The 19953-nt window shown below is 43.1% G+C and overlaps 1 protein-coding gene across 1 annotated transcript in view; it reads left to right on the top strand.

The window, feature by feature from the left end:
* Positions 1–19953, top strand: part of SNX7 (sorting nexin 7) — a 161550-nt gene that overhangs the window by 57946 nt on the left and 83651 nt on the right. The gene's annotated exons all lie outside the window — the stretch shown is intronic.

The following is a 19953-nucleotide window of genomic DNA, read 5'->3' on the forward strand; positions in this document are numbered from 1 at the left end:
CAGATCTGTATGCCTAATATCATTCCAGACTGTTGCAACTCAACATTCTGCATTTGTGGAGGGGGAAAAAAGGCACAGCCCCTGGACTATCACATACGCCTCACCCAAAAAAAGCAAAGTTAGCCATGGCACGATGGGTCACGAGTCTGGCATAGGAATAAGGAAATTCCTTACTTTCTTTGGTCTGGAAGGATTCTTACAAAGAATGCCAGCCTGTTGGACTGTGGAAGGAGTCCTGGATATCCACTGGGTACAGGGGACTTAGTTGCCAGTAGAAGTTTCAAATCAGTATTCTGGAGCTCAGGTTGGTTCAATTGCCCCTGTAATGCTGGACCTCTTGACCGCAATGTCATCTGACTTGGATTCAGTCAGACATTGCCACAGCCATGGCATACCTTTTTTTTCCAAAAAAGGTTTATTTTATTTTGAAATAAGAAAGGCACAACAAGTCATATACGGATACGGAACACAGTCCGCGCATAAACATCTGTCATAATCTCCCGTAGCGCAGACGGGTCATAAGTTGTTTACTAGAAGTGTGAATTACCCTTATACAAAAGATCACATTATAGCTGTTGAGTAAACTAAACCAAAAAAAAAAAAAAAAGAATACTGATTATAATAGGTAGTCTAGAGGATTATAGTGGATGCTGCTCTGATGCGTAGGGATTATTCAAATAATGGGACCATGAGGCGCAGTACAAAATATCATTTGAAGGCGTGCAATTCTTCTGTGTCCGTAGCCGGGCAATGTAGGGTTCTTATCGTGAAGGACAATCATACCTATATGTGAAAGGGCACCCTGTCCCTCATAAAAGATATAGTTATTTGTAGAGGACAAAGGTGTGAAGGAAAGAAGAAAAGGAAAAGAAGAGAGAAAGGCACATCAGGTGAAAGGAAGTGTGAAGAGTAGCATCATAAAAGGAAGGGGAGAAGAAAAAAAAAAAAAAAAAAAAAAGGGGGGGGGGGGGGAATGGAGGGGGTCAAATAATAAATAGTGGCTGTTAACTAATCATATCACGTAACATTATTTATGGTGACGTAGATTATACCTTTATGTAAGAGATGGTCCGGGTAGACTCAGTCTATGGAGCAATTCTAGAGGTGAGAGCTCTAAAGGTGTTTGAGTTCTTGAATCACATCTCATTCATTCATAGAAGAACGATAAATTGACTGCATGATAAGCCGTTGGGTAATTAGCATTTGAAAATCTAGGTATGTGATCCGTTCGAAAGTGTGTTTCTTGGATAAAGAGCACATCTGCGCGAAGGTTTTTCATGTATGTTAGAAGTTGTGAGCGTTTCTCAGGTATATTTAAGCCCTTGGCGTTAAGAGAGGCCACTGAGAGCGTGCGGGCTGAACATGTAGATGTGTGGTTGATAGCCATGATGTTGTATACCAGAAAAACCTGTTCAAAGTCTATAGGTATACCAAATGAGAGGCGGGACGAGAAGAAAAAAAAAAAAAAAAAAAAAAAAAAAGGGGGGGGGGGGGATTTTTGTTTTTTTTTTTTTGGAGGGGGGAGGGGGGATTAAAACAGGGACGTGTAGAGGTAGAAATAGGGATAGTAATTATATGGAGGAAGAAATAAAGAGTGTGACAGAGAAAAAAAGAAGTGTCAGGCGTGTCTCATAGAAACCCATATATATATATTGATATATATATTCCTTCTACTTCCAGAACAAACTAAACTCCAGAGAAGAGATAGACCAGCTACTCTATCTCCTATTAAAGCTCTTATAAAATGGTTGTATGTAAAACTGTGTACAGGATTACAAAATTACACGTGGAGATGTGTCGAACCCAGAGACAGCCGTATTGTGAGTATACAATATAATCGTAAGGAGGACTTATTCTCTCAAACGAGAGGTATACAAAGGAGTCAGTCTACCATAAGGTGTCCCTGACACACAGAACTATGTGGGAAGTAGCTAATTTATACCGAGAGGTAATCTATTCCTATTAGGAAAGGGAGGTCGGTGTAAAATAGTATGTATAAAGCTGGGGAAATAAAAATATTGTAGATGAGCAAGAGGGTAGATAGTAAGGCTCACAGGAGTAAGTGCACTAGAACTGACGTGAAGGAGGTATGTGCTAACGGAAAGGTCGTATGAGATTGAATGTAGAAAGTGTTGATGTGAATACACACTGAGGCAGTGTTATTCAATAGAATGTAGCAAGCATACTCATACCTCCAAAATACTATACAATCACAAGTTAAACATAATATAGGAAATAATTAGACAATTCCTCTAAATGACTTCGATCCTGCACGGCAAACAATCTCGCCATTGTAGGAAGGTCTTCATAAACTGTATCAGTTCCGAGCAAGAATATCATCTTTATGCTAAACAATGCAGGACAACAGCAAAAACATAACATATGAATATTCCGGGATGTAGGCCTTAGGCCATTCATTCCGTTGAACCGTTTTCCAAAAACAAGGTAAATATTAGTCCCAACCGAGGGATCTTATGCTATACAGCCGGTCACTACTAAGGAATGCTGGACTCCCCACCGCCTACCAAACCGTGGCAGATCATCAAAGAGAGGGCATTCATAATCCGTGGCCAGCTGAGAGCATGGATCAAATCGAATAACTGTATAGATTAAAACTTAACACAACAGCGAGATGAACCATGAATGTGAACATTGAATATGAAGGTCCCATATCTCATATCTGAAACACCACCTAGTCCATGAGTGAGTAGAAGGTATGTAATATACCAGGTACTACGATGCATATGAAGGAGTTCCGGATACTATGTGGGAGAAAAATATTATAGGGAGAGGGAGGAGGTTACGGGATCAGGATATTAACATAGTGTCTACTTAACCCAGGTAATTATACACCCGTATCAAGGCTGAATGATGGGTATGGAGGAAAGCATGTTAAACTGAGAGTGAATCCTATGGGACCGTATAGCGGTAGTATACTCTGGGCATCATTAGGGGCAAGTTGTACAGCCAAGTATAATATGATCATGCACAAGCATTACCATAGAGTCACTTTAAAGACAGTAAGGAATAGTATGGAGGCTATACCCGGGGTGTCTCAAGGGATATAAAATACGTGTCCTCCAGATAGGATCAGCTGGTTTTACACAACTTTGGTGTTAAGACACAAAAAGCAGGAACATATGGATGTCCTATCCAAGTGCATCCAACACATAAGACATTGAGTTTCAGGGAGTCAGGCGGAAATCCAGAAAAGGGAATTGGCCTGCATCTCTAGATCTCAAATAGGCCTACATTTCTGTTTCTGTTAGAGCTAGTAAGTTAATACATTAGGCCGGTACTGATCAGGTGAGCAAACTCCCAAGTCAACAGGGGTACAACCCACATCTCCAGTAGCAGTGTCACACATAGACCCCTGGGGCCAAGAGCAAGAATAACTTCAGCAGGCATATTTAAGATATATAAATATACATAACTGGTAAATAGTGTAAAGAAAAAATATGCTGATTTGATACAATAAACATACCCCAGTGTCCACTCCCCGGGATCCTAGGTGGTCTGCGATAGACTGTGGTAAGGAACCGTGAACTACAAGAAAAATATAAAACTCATTTGGGCCTTATGTAAAGAGGCCTCCGATTGGGAGACTGATGCTATACAGATGGGTAGAGAAGGGAAAACTGAGGAGAGTCATTCGTGACGTGCCTTGCGATGTGCAGGTGATGCTGGTAAACTATCTCCAGTAATGAGCCGCCGTCGTACAGGGGTGGTTGAGGTGTGAGGTGATCTGCTTCGTCTTTCTCCTCCAGAGTGTCTAGAGAATTGCAGCTCCATGGGGTCTTCAATTGACCGTGATGAGGAAAGAGATGCACTGGACCAGTTGGGAATGTCCAGTAAAGGGATATTCAGAGTTTCACAGAATAGTGGAAGGTCTTCCGGGAATCTCATGAGAGCTGATCTCCCCAGGTGAGTTGCTGATAGGCCAAACGGAAACTTCCAGCGGTATGCTATTCCCTTGGAGCGAAGTAGGTCTAGTAAGGGGCGTAGGTCTTTCCTACGTTGCAAGGTGAGGTGGGAGAGATCCTGGAATAATTTAATTTCTGTTTCATGATACCGCAAGTGGTGTTTATCCCGAGCTCTTCGTAGTATTTCTTCTTTAAGTCTGAAGTCTACCAAACAGCAAATTACATCTCTCGGTGGTTCAGTGTCTCTGCCTCTAGGACGCAAGGCCCTATGTAGACGTTCGATTTCAATTGGTGATTCAGGCGGTCTTTCCAAAATATCATTAAAGATGGTTAAAAGCGCCTGGGAAAGTTGTGCAGATTCGATTGCCTCAGGGACACCACGTACCCTTAAATTATGTCGTCTTCCCCTGTTATCCAGGTCTTCGACGTGACGATCGAGCTCCCTCAAATGCATAGTGTGCGTGTCAACCTGTGTGCGCATATCATGAATGGCTAGGTCTTGTGTGATTACTTTATCCTCTACTGCGTCAAGTCTGCCAGCCACTGCCTGCATATCGATATGTAACTCAGCGATTGCCGCAGAGAGAGTCCCTTTAATATCTGATGCAACCGCTTTCAGGTCCCCTATGGTGAGAGGAGTGGTTTCAGAATCTCTGATTGCGGTAGCTGCGGTTTTAGTCATGCATTGTAGAGGAGTCTCCGTACGAGGCGAATGTGGGGGAGATACATGGGAAGAGGCTTCCGCGTGCTCCGGCGTCTGAGATCGGAACAACTCCGGGATGCTGCGATTGACAGGGCCGTTCAGACGGCGAGGGGATCTGGAACGAGGAGTAGATTTCTTGTCAGATTTCCCCATGTTAGCGGTTACTCTCTGTGATATGATTGCGTAATCCCACCTCCGTGTGTCAAGGATCTAGGTATTTATGTAGACATTTTCAGTGGGATCGGGCTGGGACCCCCAAAACTTGCGAAAGAAGGGGGGATAATTATTCCTGGATAGACTAGATATCGCAGTGTATACCTCAACATGCGTGAGAGGAAAGGCAGAGTTTGGTACTGTGGGGTCTGTGGCTTCTGCAGAGTATTGGGCTTCTGAGGGAAAGTAGGGGTTGCCCCTGTTTTCCCCTAGTGAACCTTTACAGGGGAGTCAGCTACCTCAGGCCTAGTTGCCACACAGTTCACTACTGCAGGGGATTGTATAGGCCCTTATTGTAGGCCGATGCTCTCTGGGTTCATGAGGGGGGTGCCCCGATGGGTAAGGGAGAGGTGCCCACTTATGATTGTGGAAATGAGTTGAGGACCTGCAATCCTCTGTCACACCGAGTGACTCACTCACCCGTCCTTTGCACTGGGTGTGGTTTCGGTCTCGCCTGGCTGCGACAAGCCCCACTGCTCCGTTGCCACAGACGAGGAGCAACCGACACTCGCAACGGGGATGGAGGAATCCAGCCGCCACTGATCCGGGCAAGGGGAGAAGATGACCAGCAATCCCCTCCTCTGACACCGCACGCCACGTGCACCTGGCACCCGGCGGGGCGGGCGCGAGCTGGATATTATCGCGGCTTCACTCAGCCGCGGTAGGCCACGCCAGATTGCCGCAGCGGACCCGGGCCAAAAACGCCCAGACCCACTCAGTGATGTCTCTGACAGAGACGACGGGGTCTCCCGGTTGTTCCTGCCAGCTGATGTCACCCGGATGGCGGTGGATGCGGATCGGGCCGTCGGGAGCTCTGGCTTAAGCGGCTTGTCCGATCGCCATCTTGGACACGCCCCCCCAGCCATGGCATACCTTAACCATCAAGGAGGAATGAGAAGACTTGCCGCTCAAAGAAAAGCCAGCCAAATTCCAGCTGGACATTTAAAAGGAGGACTTGCTCAGTCATCAATATCTTCACTTTGAAGAGTGGTCTTTTCACAATTAAGCATTTCCAGACCTCTGTCACAGATGGGAGACACCAGCTGTGAACTTTCTTGCTTTCAGATTCAACAAAAAAACTAACCAAGTTTGTCTTCAGTTCCAAGGATGCACTAACCTTTGAAGTGGTGCTCTTATGACTCTAAGATTTGTGTAACCTGAAATATGGCTTCCCTCTTCTAAAACTCCTTCCTAGTTTTACTCAGCAGATTTGAGAAGCAGGACATTCCGGTGATTCCCATTGCAGCGAACGTGCCCAGGAGGTCTTAGTGTGCGTATCTCATTAAAGTCCTGGCAGACTCTTTATGGGCCATCTCAGATCATCCAGATCTTCTGTTCCAGGGACCAATTTGCCGCCCTGCTTCTGGGCTGCTGTCTTTGACAGCCTGGCTGTTGAAGCCCAGGCCCTCAGGGACAAGGTTTGGTTAACCCTTGAAAGCTAAGAAATCGACTTCCTGCAAAGTCTACCATCACACCTGAAAGGCATGTTTCTCTTGCATGGCCAGGAAATTCCCGCATTTGCTTAGATTGATGAATCTTGTCTTTTCTCCATTCTTGTGTGGATCCGGGTTAGGCCTAGAGTGCCATCAAGGGTCAAATTTCAGCCTTAGTTTTTCTTTTTCGGAGACCGCTTGCCTCCCATTTTTTTTGTGATGGTCTTTGTGCAGGATGTCACTCATGGCCCAAAGCCTCTTTTCTTCACCAGTTGATTTCCCACTGGCCGTTATCAGGACATTGTCTCTGCTGTGCTCCAAAACATCCTACGCAGATTTCCATCCATTTTGTTGATGTGGTTTGTGCTGTTTTGCTTCAGCTCTCTTACTACAACCTGACTCTACTAGGTCAGTTAATGTCTTTTGGGTTTTTCAGCATCATGTATCTGTTTTTCAGAATAGTTTTATTTTTCTTTCCAGACTTGTAACGCTGCTGTCTGGTCTTCTGTCTACACATTTACCTGGTGGACGTTCAGGCCTGATATGGGCATTGGTTGTAAGGTTCTTCATATGGCTCTGTAGACCCTGTTGAGCCTCCTACTTTAACCTGGTTTTCCTTGTCCTGTTCGCTTTTTGTTTGCTCCGTTTCCCACCTGTCAGTTGGACTGCTTTTGGATGCCCATATTTACCTAAATACTCATTGTGTGTCTTGTAATGTATGATTAGGAAAGTACTATTTTTTTAATTACTGTAAAACCTTTTTCATGGAGTACACTACCGAACATGGGTCCCTCCACTCCATCTATTGCTTGCTACAAAATTGACTGGCTGTCAGGGAAAGAGCTTATAATTCTCTGTCCTTACAACCCTTGTTTAGCAGTGTCCAATCTCCCGAATCCAGTATTTTGCAGGGTGTCATGTGTTAATGTGCATTGCATCAAGGCGTTCCATTAATTTAAATAGGATACCAATGCACCACACTAAACAAATTCTGCTCTGTTCAATGCTCCCTCTTCATCTTGCGCTGACCTCAGGTGCAGGAAAAGCTTCCATTGTTCATATGAAGGCTGCATGCTCAACTTCCAACGCACTTACATTTTATTATTTGGGGGTTCATGCTATCCACTCGTGTCCCTCATTTTGAGGTTTTTCGCTCACAAATTGTATCCGATCTTCTAATTGCCAATAGACTGAAAATAAGAGCCATTTAAAATGAATGGCAATTCACTAATGCACGTATGGTGCATTGCAGTAAAATGTCCTATACTGCAATGCATAGGTGTCCCATATAGTTATATAACTGGATCTTCTTCTTTGATCCTCATCCTGCTGTTTAGCAGCTTTATATGTCTCTCTGCTGCTTTTGATGTTGGTAAAATTTGTCTGAATATCTACAGCATACACAATATAGCATGTCCCAGCAGAACTCTGAATTGCTTTTAACCACAAAGAGGCATACCATTATTAAGGAAAAGCCTCAGCCCCTTGTTCATAAGTGCAGAACAATCTACAGGACCACAAGCAATAGCTTGTCAAGTGGCTTTTATTTCATCAGATACAGAAAGTACTGCACATGCTGCCTGTATATAGTTGAATAATATTCACTTAAAAAGGAGGCAATCTTGGTGGTGGTGTTTTTTTTCAATATTGATGCTACCTACTGTTTTGTACACCTCATACGTGTGAAACTGACCACAGCTTAAAGTGGTATTAAACTCAAAAGCAAACTCTTATTATATATCAGCCTACCAGTTCTTAGATGTGGTGGTTGCATTTTTGTTCCTTTTTAGGCTTTTTCTTTCTTCTATTTTCATCTAGTAATCCAGCCAGTAAGTCTTTTTGCTTTTCAAAAGAAAAAGCTCTCCAGCATAATGTATCCGTTACACGGATGAGACAAACCATTTAACTCTAGAAGGGGTGCTTACAATGATCAGTATTTTTATTTATTTACAGCATGTAAAACATTTTTACCAAAAAGAAAACCTAACTGCTTATAAAATATTAGCTGGAGTACAGCTTAAATTTGTTAGTGTATCAAAATCTGCTGGCACAACTAACACTCCTCTTCCCCCAGACTGGCAATGCTGCTGTCCAAAGGTGTTCCCTGTGCACCTTCATCCAGAGTGGGAGCACTATAAATACAGGCGGTGTGCTAGCAGCTACATCAGCTGTTCAAGGTAATCTGGCAATTTACATCCACTTTTCAAACACAGGAGGGGTGCTAGCCAAGCTCGCCGCTGTACCTACACCAGTGAAAAATCCAGACGTTTGCACTTCCTTGTTCTTCGGAGCAACACTTTATTCATTCAGAAACTGTCCATAAAATCAGCTCAGTGGTACAAAAGTACACATGATGGGAGAGAGACATGGACAACCCATGCTTCACACTCGCTGTTCTTCTTCCAGACTGAACAAGAAGGTGTGTACATGACAGGTGTTACTGGTCAGATCACCAGGTGGAAACAGACTAGAAAAGCCTAAAAAGGAAAACTAATGCAGCCACCACATCCAGTGATTGGTAAGCTGCAATGTACAAGTGAAACTCGAAAAATTAGAATATCGTGCAAAAGTTCATTTATTTCAGTAATGCAACTTAAAAGGTGAAACTAATATATGAGAGAGACTCATTACATGCAAAGCAAGATAGTTCAAGCCGTGATTTGTCATAATTGTGATGATTATGGCTTACAGCTCATGAAAACCCCAAATCCACAATCTCAGAAAATTAGAATATTACATGCAATTAATAAAACAAGGATTGTATATAGAACAATATTGGACCTCTGAAAAGTATAAGCATGCATATGTACTCAGTACTTGGTTTGGGCCCCTTTTGCAGCAATTACTGCCTCAATGCAGTGTGGCATGGAAGCTATCAGCCTGTGGCACTGCTGAGGTGTTATGGAAGACCAGGATGCTTCAATAGCGGCCTTCAGCTCTTCTCCATTGTTCGATCTCATGTCTCTCATCTTTCTCTTGGCAATGCCCCATAGATTCTCTATGGGGTTCAGGTCAGGCGAGTTTGCTGGCCAATGAAGCACAGTAATCACACAGTCATTGAACCAGGTTTTGGTGCTTTTGGCAGTGTGGGCAGGTGCCAAGTCCTGCTGGAAAATGAAGTCAGCATCCCCATAAAGCTCGTCTGCGGAAGGAAGCATGAAGTGCTCCAAAATCTCCTGGTAGGTGGCTGCGTTGACCCTGGACTTAATGAAGCACAGTGGACCAACACCAGCAGATGACATGGCTGCCCAAATCAACAGACTGTGGAAACTTCACACTGGACTTCAAGCATCTTGCAGTGTGTGCCTCTCCATTCTTCCTCCATACTCTGGGTCCTTGGTTTCCAAATGAGATGCAAAAGTTGCTCTCATCAGAAAAGAGGACTTTGGACCACTGAGCAACAGACCAGGTCTGTTTTTTTTAGCCCAGGTAAGACTCTTCTGACGTTGTTTGTTGTTCAGGAGCGGCTTGACAAGAGGAATACGACATTTGAAGCCCATGTCCAGGATCCGTCTGTGTGTGGTGGCTCTTGATTCACTGACTCCAGCCTCAGTCCACTCCTTGTGAAAGTCCCCAACACTTTTGAATGGCCTTTTCCTGACAATCCTCTCCAGGCTGCGGTCATCCTTGCTGCTTGTGCACCTTTTTCTTCCACACATTTCCCTTCCACATAACTTTCTATTAATGTGCTTTGATACAGCACTTTGGGAACATCCAACTTCTTTTGCAATTACCTTTTGAGGCTTTCCCTCCTTATGGAGGTTGTCAATGATGGTTTTCTCAACAACTGTCAGGTCAGCAGTCTTTCCCATGATTGTGATTCCTACTGAACTAGACTGAGAGACCATTTAAAGGCTCAGGAACCCTTTGCAGGTGTTATGGCTTAATTAGCTGATTAGAGTGGGACACTTTGAGCCTAGAATATTGCACCTTTTCACAATATTCTAATTTTCTGAGATTGTAGATTTGGGGTTTTCATGAGCTGTAAGCCACAATCATCACAATTATGACAAATCACGGCTTGTACTATCTTGCTTTGCATGTAATGAGTCTATCTCATATATTAGTTTCACCTTTTAAGTTGCATTACTGAAATAAATGAACTTTTGCACAATATTCTAATTATTCGAGTTTCACCTGTATTATATTTTTTGATTGTGGATTTTATACTGCTTTACTGTCATTTCCAGTTTTTACCTTTATCATTCCAATGTGCCATTTTTTTTTTCTTTTGGGAATATTAATCCTAGGCTGCAAGAAGTTTTTGGGTAGGTAAAGCGTGGTGTGGCAGAAAGCACACAGAGTCCTGGCTTGCAGAAGACTATGTCTTGCAAAACCCGAAAACAGTACAACAGACCCGGGGGGAGCTCACCCATCCAGAGCACTAACAGGTCCGAGAGAGAATCAGCAGCGTGTAGGCCTTGAGTTGGAGACTGCGTCTGTCAATGAGAGTGGAATGCGGCCTGGCTGGTCCAACCCCAAAGGGGAGCTTTCTGAAGATGCAGACGTAGTCCCTATGCTTTCTTTATTCGTCCAGAACCTCACCCTTCCGCTGTTGTCCCTGCTAGCCGGGTGTTCTGTCCCTGCACTAGCCACTTGCAAAATGGTAAACTTCTGCATTTACAACCACTTTCATGATTCTTAGGTCTAGGGGGAGCTAAAGAGGCTGCATTAATTACACCCTCTCCTGCCATCTCCAGCAGTCTCCTCCATCCCCATTGGCTGTCCCTCAGCATCATCACTTACAATGCAGCGCTACTAACCATGCATTGTACTTGGAAGAAGCAAGAGTACAACCACGGCCAGGAGCTCCCTATGATTGGGGCTTTGCAGGACCGGTCCACTACTGGAGGGACTCTGCTGTGTAAGGTAAGCATTCCCGCACCTGATTCTTGTACCCCTAGACGGAAAGAACTGGGGGGGGCTGGCACTTCAAGGATAGATTTTGCCTAATTCCTGGAGTTGTACTTTAAAGCCAGAGACATTGAAAACAAAAAATCAGTGCTGTGTATTCTGTCTGTAAGTATAAGCTCGGTACGATGACTCATGTTGTGCCAGTGATTGATGGGACTATTCTGTTATGCCACAGCACACTGTATAACAGGCTCTGCTAGAAACCGACTGATGCTTTAATTAGAATGCTCTATACATTCAGTTTGAGATGCAGTGCTTAAAGATTTCATGGCAGTAACCATGACAGCACATAGTGTTCCATTCGTATAGCTGTACAAAAGTGCACAGACCTATTTTAGCTAAAAATATTTGGAGGAAGGAGCTGTAATTAGTGATGGAAAACTTCAGTGCTGTCACTTTGCATTGGGTATATGCAGGCTATGTATGTAGAAGTTATACGGATCTATTAGTAGTGCTAGAAAAACCTCTTAAAGATGCATCCCAAACTTTAAATGTACTACCTGCGATTTATATGTTGCGTATACAATAGCTTGTAGCAGAACATAACCTGTCCACTTGCTCTTTCATCTGTACGTTGGTGATCCTGGAACATGCCTGTTGAGGATGCTGGAACATTCTCCTTTATGTATCAAACACAGAAAATCTGATGTAACCATGTCAGAATAGATACATTTTTCACTGCTGTCAATTACATTACAATATAGCAGTGGCTAGATTAAAGTGGTTGTAAAGGCTGAAGGTTTTGTTACCTTCATGTATTCTATACATGAAGGTAAAAAAATCTTCCGTGTGCAGCAGTGCCCCCAGCCCCTTCAATACTTACCTGAGCCTCATCGCGATCCAGTGATGTGAATGACAACCTTGACTGTCCTGGCTCTCTGCCTCCTCATTGGCTGAGACAGCAAGCAGGAGCCATTGGCTCCCACTGCTGTCAGTCACAGCCAGTCAGCCAATGAGGGAAGAGAAGAGGCGGGGCCAAGCCACGGCTCCGTGTGTGAATGGACACATGGAGCAGTGGGTGCCCTCATAGCAAGCTGTTGTTGTTGGGGCACCCGACAGGAGGGAGGGGCCAGGAGAGCCTGCGGGGGACCCAAGAAGAGGAGGAAACAGGTTGCTCTGTGCAAAACCACTGCACACAGTAGGTAAGTATAGACATGTTCGTTATTTAAAAAAAAAAAAAATGGACCTATAGAATCTCTTTAAGAGCAGGTGTGCCTGTAGGGAGCCCGCCCCTCATGCGGGGATGCACTGGGTGCCTTCAGCTGCCTTTGGGGTTTTTCTGGGTGTTACATGCGTCTCTGTGCCTTTTAAGTTGGAGTGAGCTCTCTCCAGGCACACCTGCCCCCCAACTATCCATTGCTATATGTGCTCCTACTAAGGAGACTCTGAAAACTAGAGTTAGGATCGCAGTATTACAGAGGAGACTTGACATGGGCACTGCGGCTCACACATATAGTTTCAAATGTTTGCAAACAAAACCCTCTGTTTTTAACGTGAAGTGTTAGACAGGGTCAGTTTAGTTGCTTTGCAGATTGGCAAGTATGCTGATAAATATTTTGTTTGTAATGTCCTCTTTCTCTGCTTGCTACTTAACCAATCTCATTCAGAACTTCTAATATACAGTATATTGGACTGTAATTGCTGGCAGTGAAAAATGTATCTATTCCACCATTGTTACATCTAAGAAAGAAAGAGTTTTCTTTTAGTTTACAGTCAGGTCCTTAAATATTGGGACATCAACACAATTCTAACATTTTTAGCTCTATACACCACCACAATGGATTTGAAATGAAACAAACAAGATGTGCTTTAACTGCAGACTGTCAGCTTTAATTTGAGGGTATTTACATCCAAATCAGGTGAACGGTGTAGGAATTACAACAGTTTGCACATGTGCCTCCCACTTGTTAAGGGACCAGAAGTAATGGGACAATTGGCTTCTCAGCTGTTCCATGGCCAGGTGTGTGTTATTCCCTCATTATCCCAATTACAATGAGCAAATAAAAGGTTCAGAGTTCATTTCAAGTGTGCTATTTGCATTTGGAATCTGTTGCTGTCAACTCTCAAGATGAGATCCAAAGAGCTGTCACTATCAGTGAAACAAGCCATCATTAGGCTGAAAAAACAAAACAAACCCATCAGAGAGATAGCAAAAACATTAGGCGTGGCCAAAACAACTGTTTGGAACATTCTTAAAAAGAAGGAACGCACCGGTGAGCTCAGCAACACCAAAAGACGCGGAAGACCACGGAAAACAACTGTGGTGGATGACCGAAGAATTCTTTCCCTGGTGAAGAAAACACCCTTCACTACAGTTAGCCAGATCAAGAACACTCTCCAGGAGGTAGGTGTATGTGTGTCAAAGTCAACAATCAAGAGAAGACTTCACCAGAGTGAATACAGAGGGTTCACCACAAGATGTAAACCATTGGTGAGCCTCAAAAACAGGAAGGCCAGATTAGAGTTTGCCAAACGACATCTAAAAAAGCCTTCACAGTTCTGGAACAACATCCTATGGACAGATGAGACCAAGATCAACTTGTACCAGAGTGATGGGAAGAGAAGAGTATGGAGAAGGAAAGGAACTGCTCATGATCCTAAGCATACCACCTCATCAGTGAAGCATGGTGGTGGTAGTGTCATGGCGTGGGCATGTATGGCTGCCAATGGAACTGGTTCTCTTGTATTTATTGATGATGTGACTGCTGACAAAAGCAGCAGGATGAATTCTGAAGTGTTTCGGGAATATTATCTGCTCATATTCAGCCAAATGCTTCAGAACTCATTGGACGCCGCTTCACAGTGCAGATGGACAATGACTCAAAGCATACTGCAAAAGCAGCCAAAGAGTTTTTTAAGGGAAAGAAGTGAAATGTTATGCAATGGCCAAGTCAATCACCTGACCTGAATCCGATTGAGCATGCATTTCACTTGCTGAAGACAAAACTGAAGGGAAAATGCCCCAAGAACAAGCAGGAACTGAAGACAGTTGCAGTAGAGTCCTGGCAGAGCATCACCAGGGATGAAACCCAACGTCTGGTGATGTCTATGCGTTCCAGACTTCAGGCTGTAATTGACTGCAAAGGATTTGCAACCAAGTATTAAAAAGTGAAAGTTTGATTTATGATTATTATTCTGTCCCATTACTTTTGGTCCGTTAACAAGTAGGAGGCACATATGCAAACTGTTGTAATTCCTACACCGTTCACCTGATTTGGATGTAAATACCCTCAAATTAAAGCTGACAGTCTGCAGTTAAAGCACATCTTGTTTGTTTAATTTCAAATCCATTGTGGTGGTGTATAGAGCCAAAAATGTTAGAATTGTGTCGATGTCCCAATATTTATGGACCTGACTATATTTCCCAGAGTTAGGGCTCATGTACACTGCAGCTGATAAATTCACGTTCAGGAGCTTTTCTGCATTTTTTTCAGCAGCCCCTGAACTCTCCCTAATGTTTTCTTATATGTGCCCATGTACACTGTCGTTTACAGGCAGTCGAATTTACAGTCTTTTTTTGAATGCACCAAACTTGCGTTTAGGAGTAGATTTTATCAGCGTTTCAAATGCTTGTAAACGCAGCTAGCTGCATTTATAAGCATTTGCGTTTAGAAGCGTTTTTTAACTGTTCCATATCCAAATGCTATCCATAGACTTTTTTCATCATCAGAAATGCATGCAAAGCGTATTCCATGTATTCAAATGGAACTAGCACACCAGCACAGTCAGTTCCAGGTTTTGCGTGAAAATGGTAGAACATGCTGCATTATGCTCTTGATGGGATCCATAGTGAATACAACCAGAAAAGACAGGTCATCTCAATACTGCTCTCTCTGCTTCTCTCAAAATGTCTGAAATAGTCATTTTTTTACTGTTTTTCAGTGCATTCTGGGCATTTAGGAAGGTCTCCTGATGTTATCTTTAAAAAAATGCTTCTAAACGCAAATGTGCATAAACGCGGTATGCAAATGCAGCTAAACAGATGGTTTTTAACCTACGTTTTCTAGCAGTCAGTTTCCATTGTTCAGAAGTGTTTTCCAAATGTCTTTTGTACATGAGCTCTTAAGAGAAACAATGTTTCCTTTTAGTTTCCTAAAAGAAACAAAGTTTCCATTAACTCCGGGGAAAGTGACAGTAATTCTGTGAGCTGTAGTGAAGAAAAAAAAAATCCGGCAATTGCATTTAAAAATCGGCACCAACATACACTTTGTATTGCGAAAAAAATGTGTAAACTGAGGCATTATTTTCAATGATTTTCATTCATAAACTGAAAATTACATTAACCGAGGTGTTCGTAACCCGAGGTATTACTGTACATAGTCACACTGGTCCAAGCTGGACCAATGTAATTATGTATAATATAGCCATACCTAGAATTCTTTAAAATTTTCAACTTGCCGATCGAACTAACAAGATCCAAAGGTAAATTCCATTTTAGAATGGGCTCCCCGAGAATGTGAAAATTACTTTAAGGAGTAAGACAGTTGAGAAAGGCTGCTGTAAAGAGTTTCTTTACAATCTATTGCATTGTGGCAATGTTGTGGGGTTACCCAAGGGACTATTGTTTACTCATAAACTTCATATCCGTTTAGAAGGTTGGTACATGAGCTATAGACAGCCTAGGCCATTTTGATGGCATTCAGTGACAATACAAATACATGGAGAGACAGGCTGTACACAAACTGTACCTTGTATTACAGAGCATGCACGGGCTGCAGGGAGTGTAAATGAGACCGTAAAAAGGATGACAGTTTGTGCTCCATCTTCCATAATGTCAGAGAAGCCTTCTGTTACTTGGGAAATGTAAAAAAAAAAAAATTCACAGCTCCCTGTAAGGATTTTGACTGTGAATATGTTTAATAATTTACCAAGGCAAGAATTCTTCAGCCATATGGAAGGGGAAGGCTATCAGCAAACGTAAAAACAAACTCCTCATTAGAGTTCTAATTAAAGCAGAATATTTTAGAGCAAACGAATATTGATATGACCTAGAATTTTCAACTTTAATTTTCACAGAAACAAAAGACAAACCTTCAGCTCTGATAGAATTGTTTGTATTTCTGGACATCAGTCAAGTTTGAGTCCTTTCTCTGTTCTTCAAAGTGATGACATCACAAGAATATTTCTAAATTATGCATTTAGCATAATAATATATAGGGAATGTAAATATATGAATGTCCTCCTTTTATCTTTTCTTATAAATATAATCAGCACAAAGTGGTTCTAAATCCTATAGGGTTTTTTACCTTAAAGTGTTACTAAACCCACAACAGTAAATTCAGTCTGTATATGCAGTAAAGCATGCTTGTTATACTCACTGTGGAACCTAAGGGGTTAACCCTCCGCATTGTGTAAAAAGGAGCTTTGATCCTTTCTTCTCTGCCCCTCCTCTTGTTGAAATGATCACCTGATACAGACTAAATCCGTAGTCACATGCACATGCTCAGTTTGGTGTGTATTGCCAGAGAGTTTTTTTTTTTTTTTTTCTTGGAAGAGTGCATGTAATCAGCACTGTCCAGACCCCCGGTCAGGGGTTTCACATCTTCCTAGAGCAGCAAGAAAACTCCTCCTATATTCTTTAACCAGTGCTCTGCTGAAGTCAAAAGACTGCTCTAACCCCTGGTTCACATATGCGCGTTCCTGCGGGCCACGTTTTGCGCGGGCACGAAAGCCTATTAATTTGAATGGACTCCTGTGCACTGGGACACGCAGGGAAGAAGTCCCTACACTTCTTCTGAAAACTTAGCCCACACAGGAACCTCGATTCCCAGTGCGGTTGTGATTTCCAGTGCGGGTGGTGTGCCATTAGAATTAGAATAGGTTCTGTGTACTGTGGGAGATATACTGAATGCAGGGTCCTGGGTTTAGTATCACTTTAATGCATTCTCTGCATTAGGTAAAAATCCTTCTGTGCAGCAGGATGCCCCCCTATACATGAGCCTGATCTTGATCCAGCAATGTGCATGAGAACAGTGGCTCTCTCTGCTCTCTCCCTGGCTTACTTCGCAGATTGATAACAGTGGGAGTCATGGGCTCCTGCTGCTGTCAATCAAATAGTATGACCAGGGCCTGGGAGGTGGGGCCGAGCTCCTCTGTTTGTGTCTATGGATGCACACAGCCCAGCTCGGCAGCGAGCCTGCAGGAGTGCCCCTATAGAAAGAAGTGGAGCCTGGAGCATCAACAGGAGACCGCAGAAGAGGAGAATTGGGACTGTTCTGTGTAGAGCAGGTAAGTAGAACATATTAATCATTTTAAAAAGAAAAAATGTTAAGGTTTACACTTGAAAGTGGATTTTGCAGTAAATATCTAGTCCCTTGTCTATTAATACCCCATGCCAATGTAAAACTTCCAGCTAAAATGAAGAAAAAAAAAAAAGAGGGCTTATTCACACATGTTGATTATGAAGAACGAAGCAATGCTCATTAACGCTCCTATACCATTTATGACGTGTTTTCATTGTGTTTATGAAGCATTGAAAAAACTTCAAGAAAGCTTGATAAATGCCCATGGAAGTGTTGTTTTTCTAGTGGGAAGTGCTTAACCCCTTCCTGCCTCACCTCTCGACCTTTTAAGGGCTTCTAATTGCTAGGGGGCTGAGGCGGGCATTTGGGTCATGTGGCCATTGTGATTGGCTGTCACGTGATCTGAAAGGACTTGATTGCAAGGGTACAACGGGAGCTTTCCAATCCCTGCCAATAACTGTGCTGGGAGTGAGCAGGGTGTGCTCTTAGGAAAAAAAAGTGTTTATATAGGACCACATATATGCGGCCTCTCGGCATCAAAGCCCACATGCCGAGAGGCAGTATATATGCAGGAAGTGGTTAAAGGGGAAGTGATGTAGAGGAAGTGATCTGCTTTGATTAGGTTGTGCTGTGATAGCAGGCATTTTTGTGAGTACTCTGTAAGGCTAGGTTCACACCTGTAGTGAAGGAAATAATTATTTGATCCCCTGCTGATTTTCAATGTTTGCCCACTCATAAATAATCAGTCAACAAAAATTTCAAAAGAAATGCATGTCTAACAGATTATGCACTGATTTGCATGTTCTTGAGGGAAATAAGTATTTGATCCCCTACCATTCAGCAGGAGTTCTGGCTACCAGGTGTCTTTCATACAGGTAACGAGCTGAGATTAGAAGCAGTCTCTTAAAGGGAGTGCTGCTAATCTAATTTTGTTACCTGTATAAAAGACACCTGTCCACAGGAGCAATCAAACAATCAGATTCCAAACTCTCCACCATGGCAAAGAGCTGTTCAAGGATGTCAGGGACAAGATTGTAGACCTACACAAGGCTGGACTGGGCTACTAAACTATCACTGACAAGGATTGAAATCCTACAGTTCCCGCAAGGTCCCTCTGCTCAAGAAAGCACATGTCCAGGCCCGTCTGAAGTTTGCCACTGAACATCTAGATGATACAGAGGAGGACTGGTTGAACGTGTTGTGGTCAGATGAGACCAAAATTGAGCTCTTTAGCATCAACTCAATTCGCCGTGTTTGGAGGAGGAATGCTGCCTATAACCCCAAGAACACCATCCCAACTGTCAACCGTGGTGGAAACATTCTGCTTTGGGGGTGGTTTTCTGCTAAGGGGGCAGGACAACTGCACCGCATCAAAGAGATGATGGACGGGGCAATGTACCATCAAAATATGGGTGAGAACATTCTTCCCTCAGCAAGGGCATTGAAGATTAGGTTGTGGTGTGATAGCAGGTATTTTTGTGAGTACTCTGTAAGGCTAGGTTCGCACCTATAGTGAAGGAAATAAGTATTTGATCCCCTGCTGATTTTGAATGTTTGCCCACTCACAAAGAAATGATCAGTCTAAAAATTGAATGGTAAGTGTATTGTAATACTGAGAGACAGAATAGCAACAAAAAATTCAAAAGAAATGCATGTCTAACAAATGATGCACTGATTTGCATGTTCATGCGGGAAATAAGTATTTGATCCCCTTCACAAAACATGACTTAGTACTTGGTGGCCAATCCCTTGTTGGTAACCACAGAGGTCAGACATTTCCTGTAGTTGGCCACCAGGTTTGCACACATCTCAGGAGGGATTTTGGCCCACTCCTCTTAGCAGATCCTCTCCAAGTCATTACGGTTTGGTGGCTGATGTTTGGCAACTCAAACTTTTTTTTTTTCTTGTTCCTAGGCAGATTCAAAACACAATACGTGCTTTTCTGCAGCATTTCCATTGAAGCCTATAGAACCAAAAACACAACTTTTTGTATTCAGAAAAGTCCCTGACCCTTTCCAGGAAATGCACTGGATGAAAATGCACAGATGTGAACATGTCCCATAGGAAATCATGTTAAATGGACTGTACTGCGTGTTTTACAAAACGCTGCAGAAAACGGTTAGGTGTGAACCTAGGGTAAGATGGATTTGTGTACTTTGATCTCTTTGACACTTGGCTTGGTCCAGCTCAGCTTTGCTGACACAATAAAAACTTTGCCACTGGCAATAATTCTCAATGCCTCTGCTCCTACCTGGCCCTGTCAATATTACTAGCTGGTTGAAGCGTTTGCCCGCACACAGAAGCAAATAGTTACTACATGGCTGCTTTGTATAAACAGGACGTGACAGGAGCTGCTCTGTCCTTTTTTTATTCTTTCTCAGTCCATTCTGGGATACAGGAACGGCCTCTCCCACATTGCCTGGCTGACACTTTATAAAAGCTTCACTAACACACCAAAAAATTCTATAGGCGCAGTTAGTGTTACAAGCCTTACCACTGAAATCAATGGAGGTGGCTGACAAGCG

Source organism: Staurois parvus, unplaced genomic scaffold (genome assembly GCF_062004578.1).
Source record: "Staurois parvus isolate SC_StPar_1 unplaced genomic scaffold, SC_StPar_1.0 ptg000183l, whole genome shotgun sequence".
Lineage (NCBI taxonomy): Eukaryota > Metazoa > Chordata > Amphibia > Anura > Ranidae > Staurois > Staurois parvus.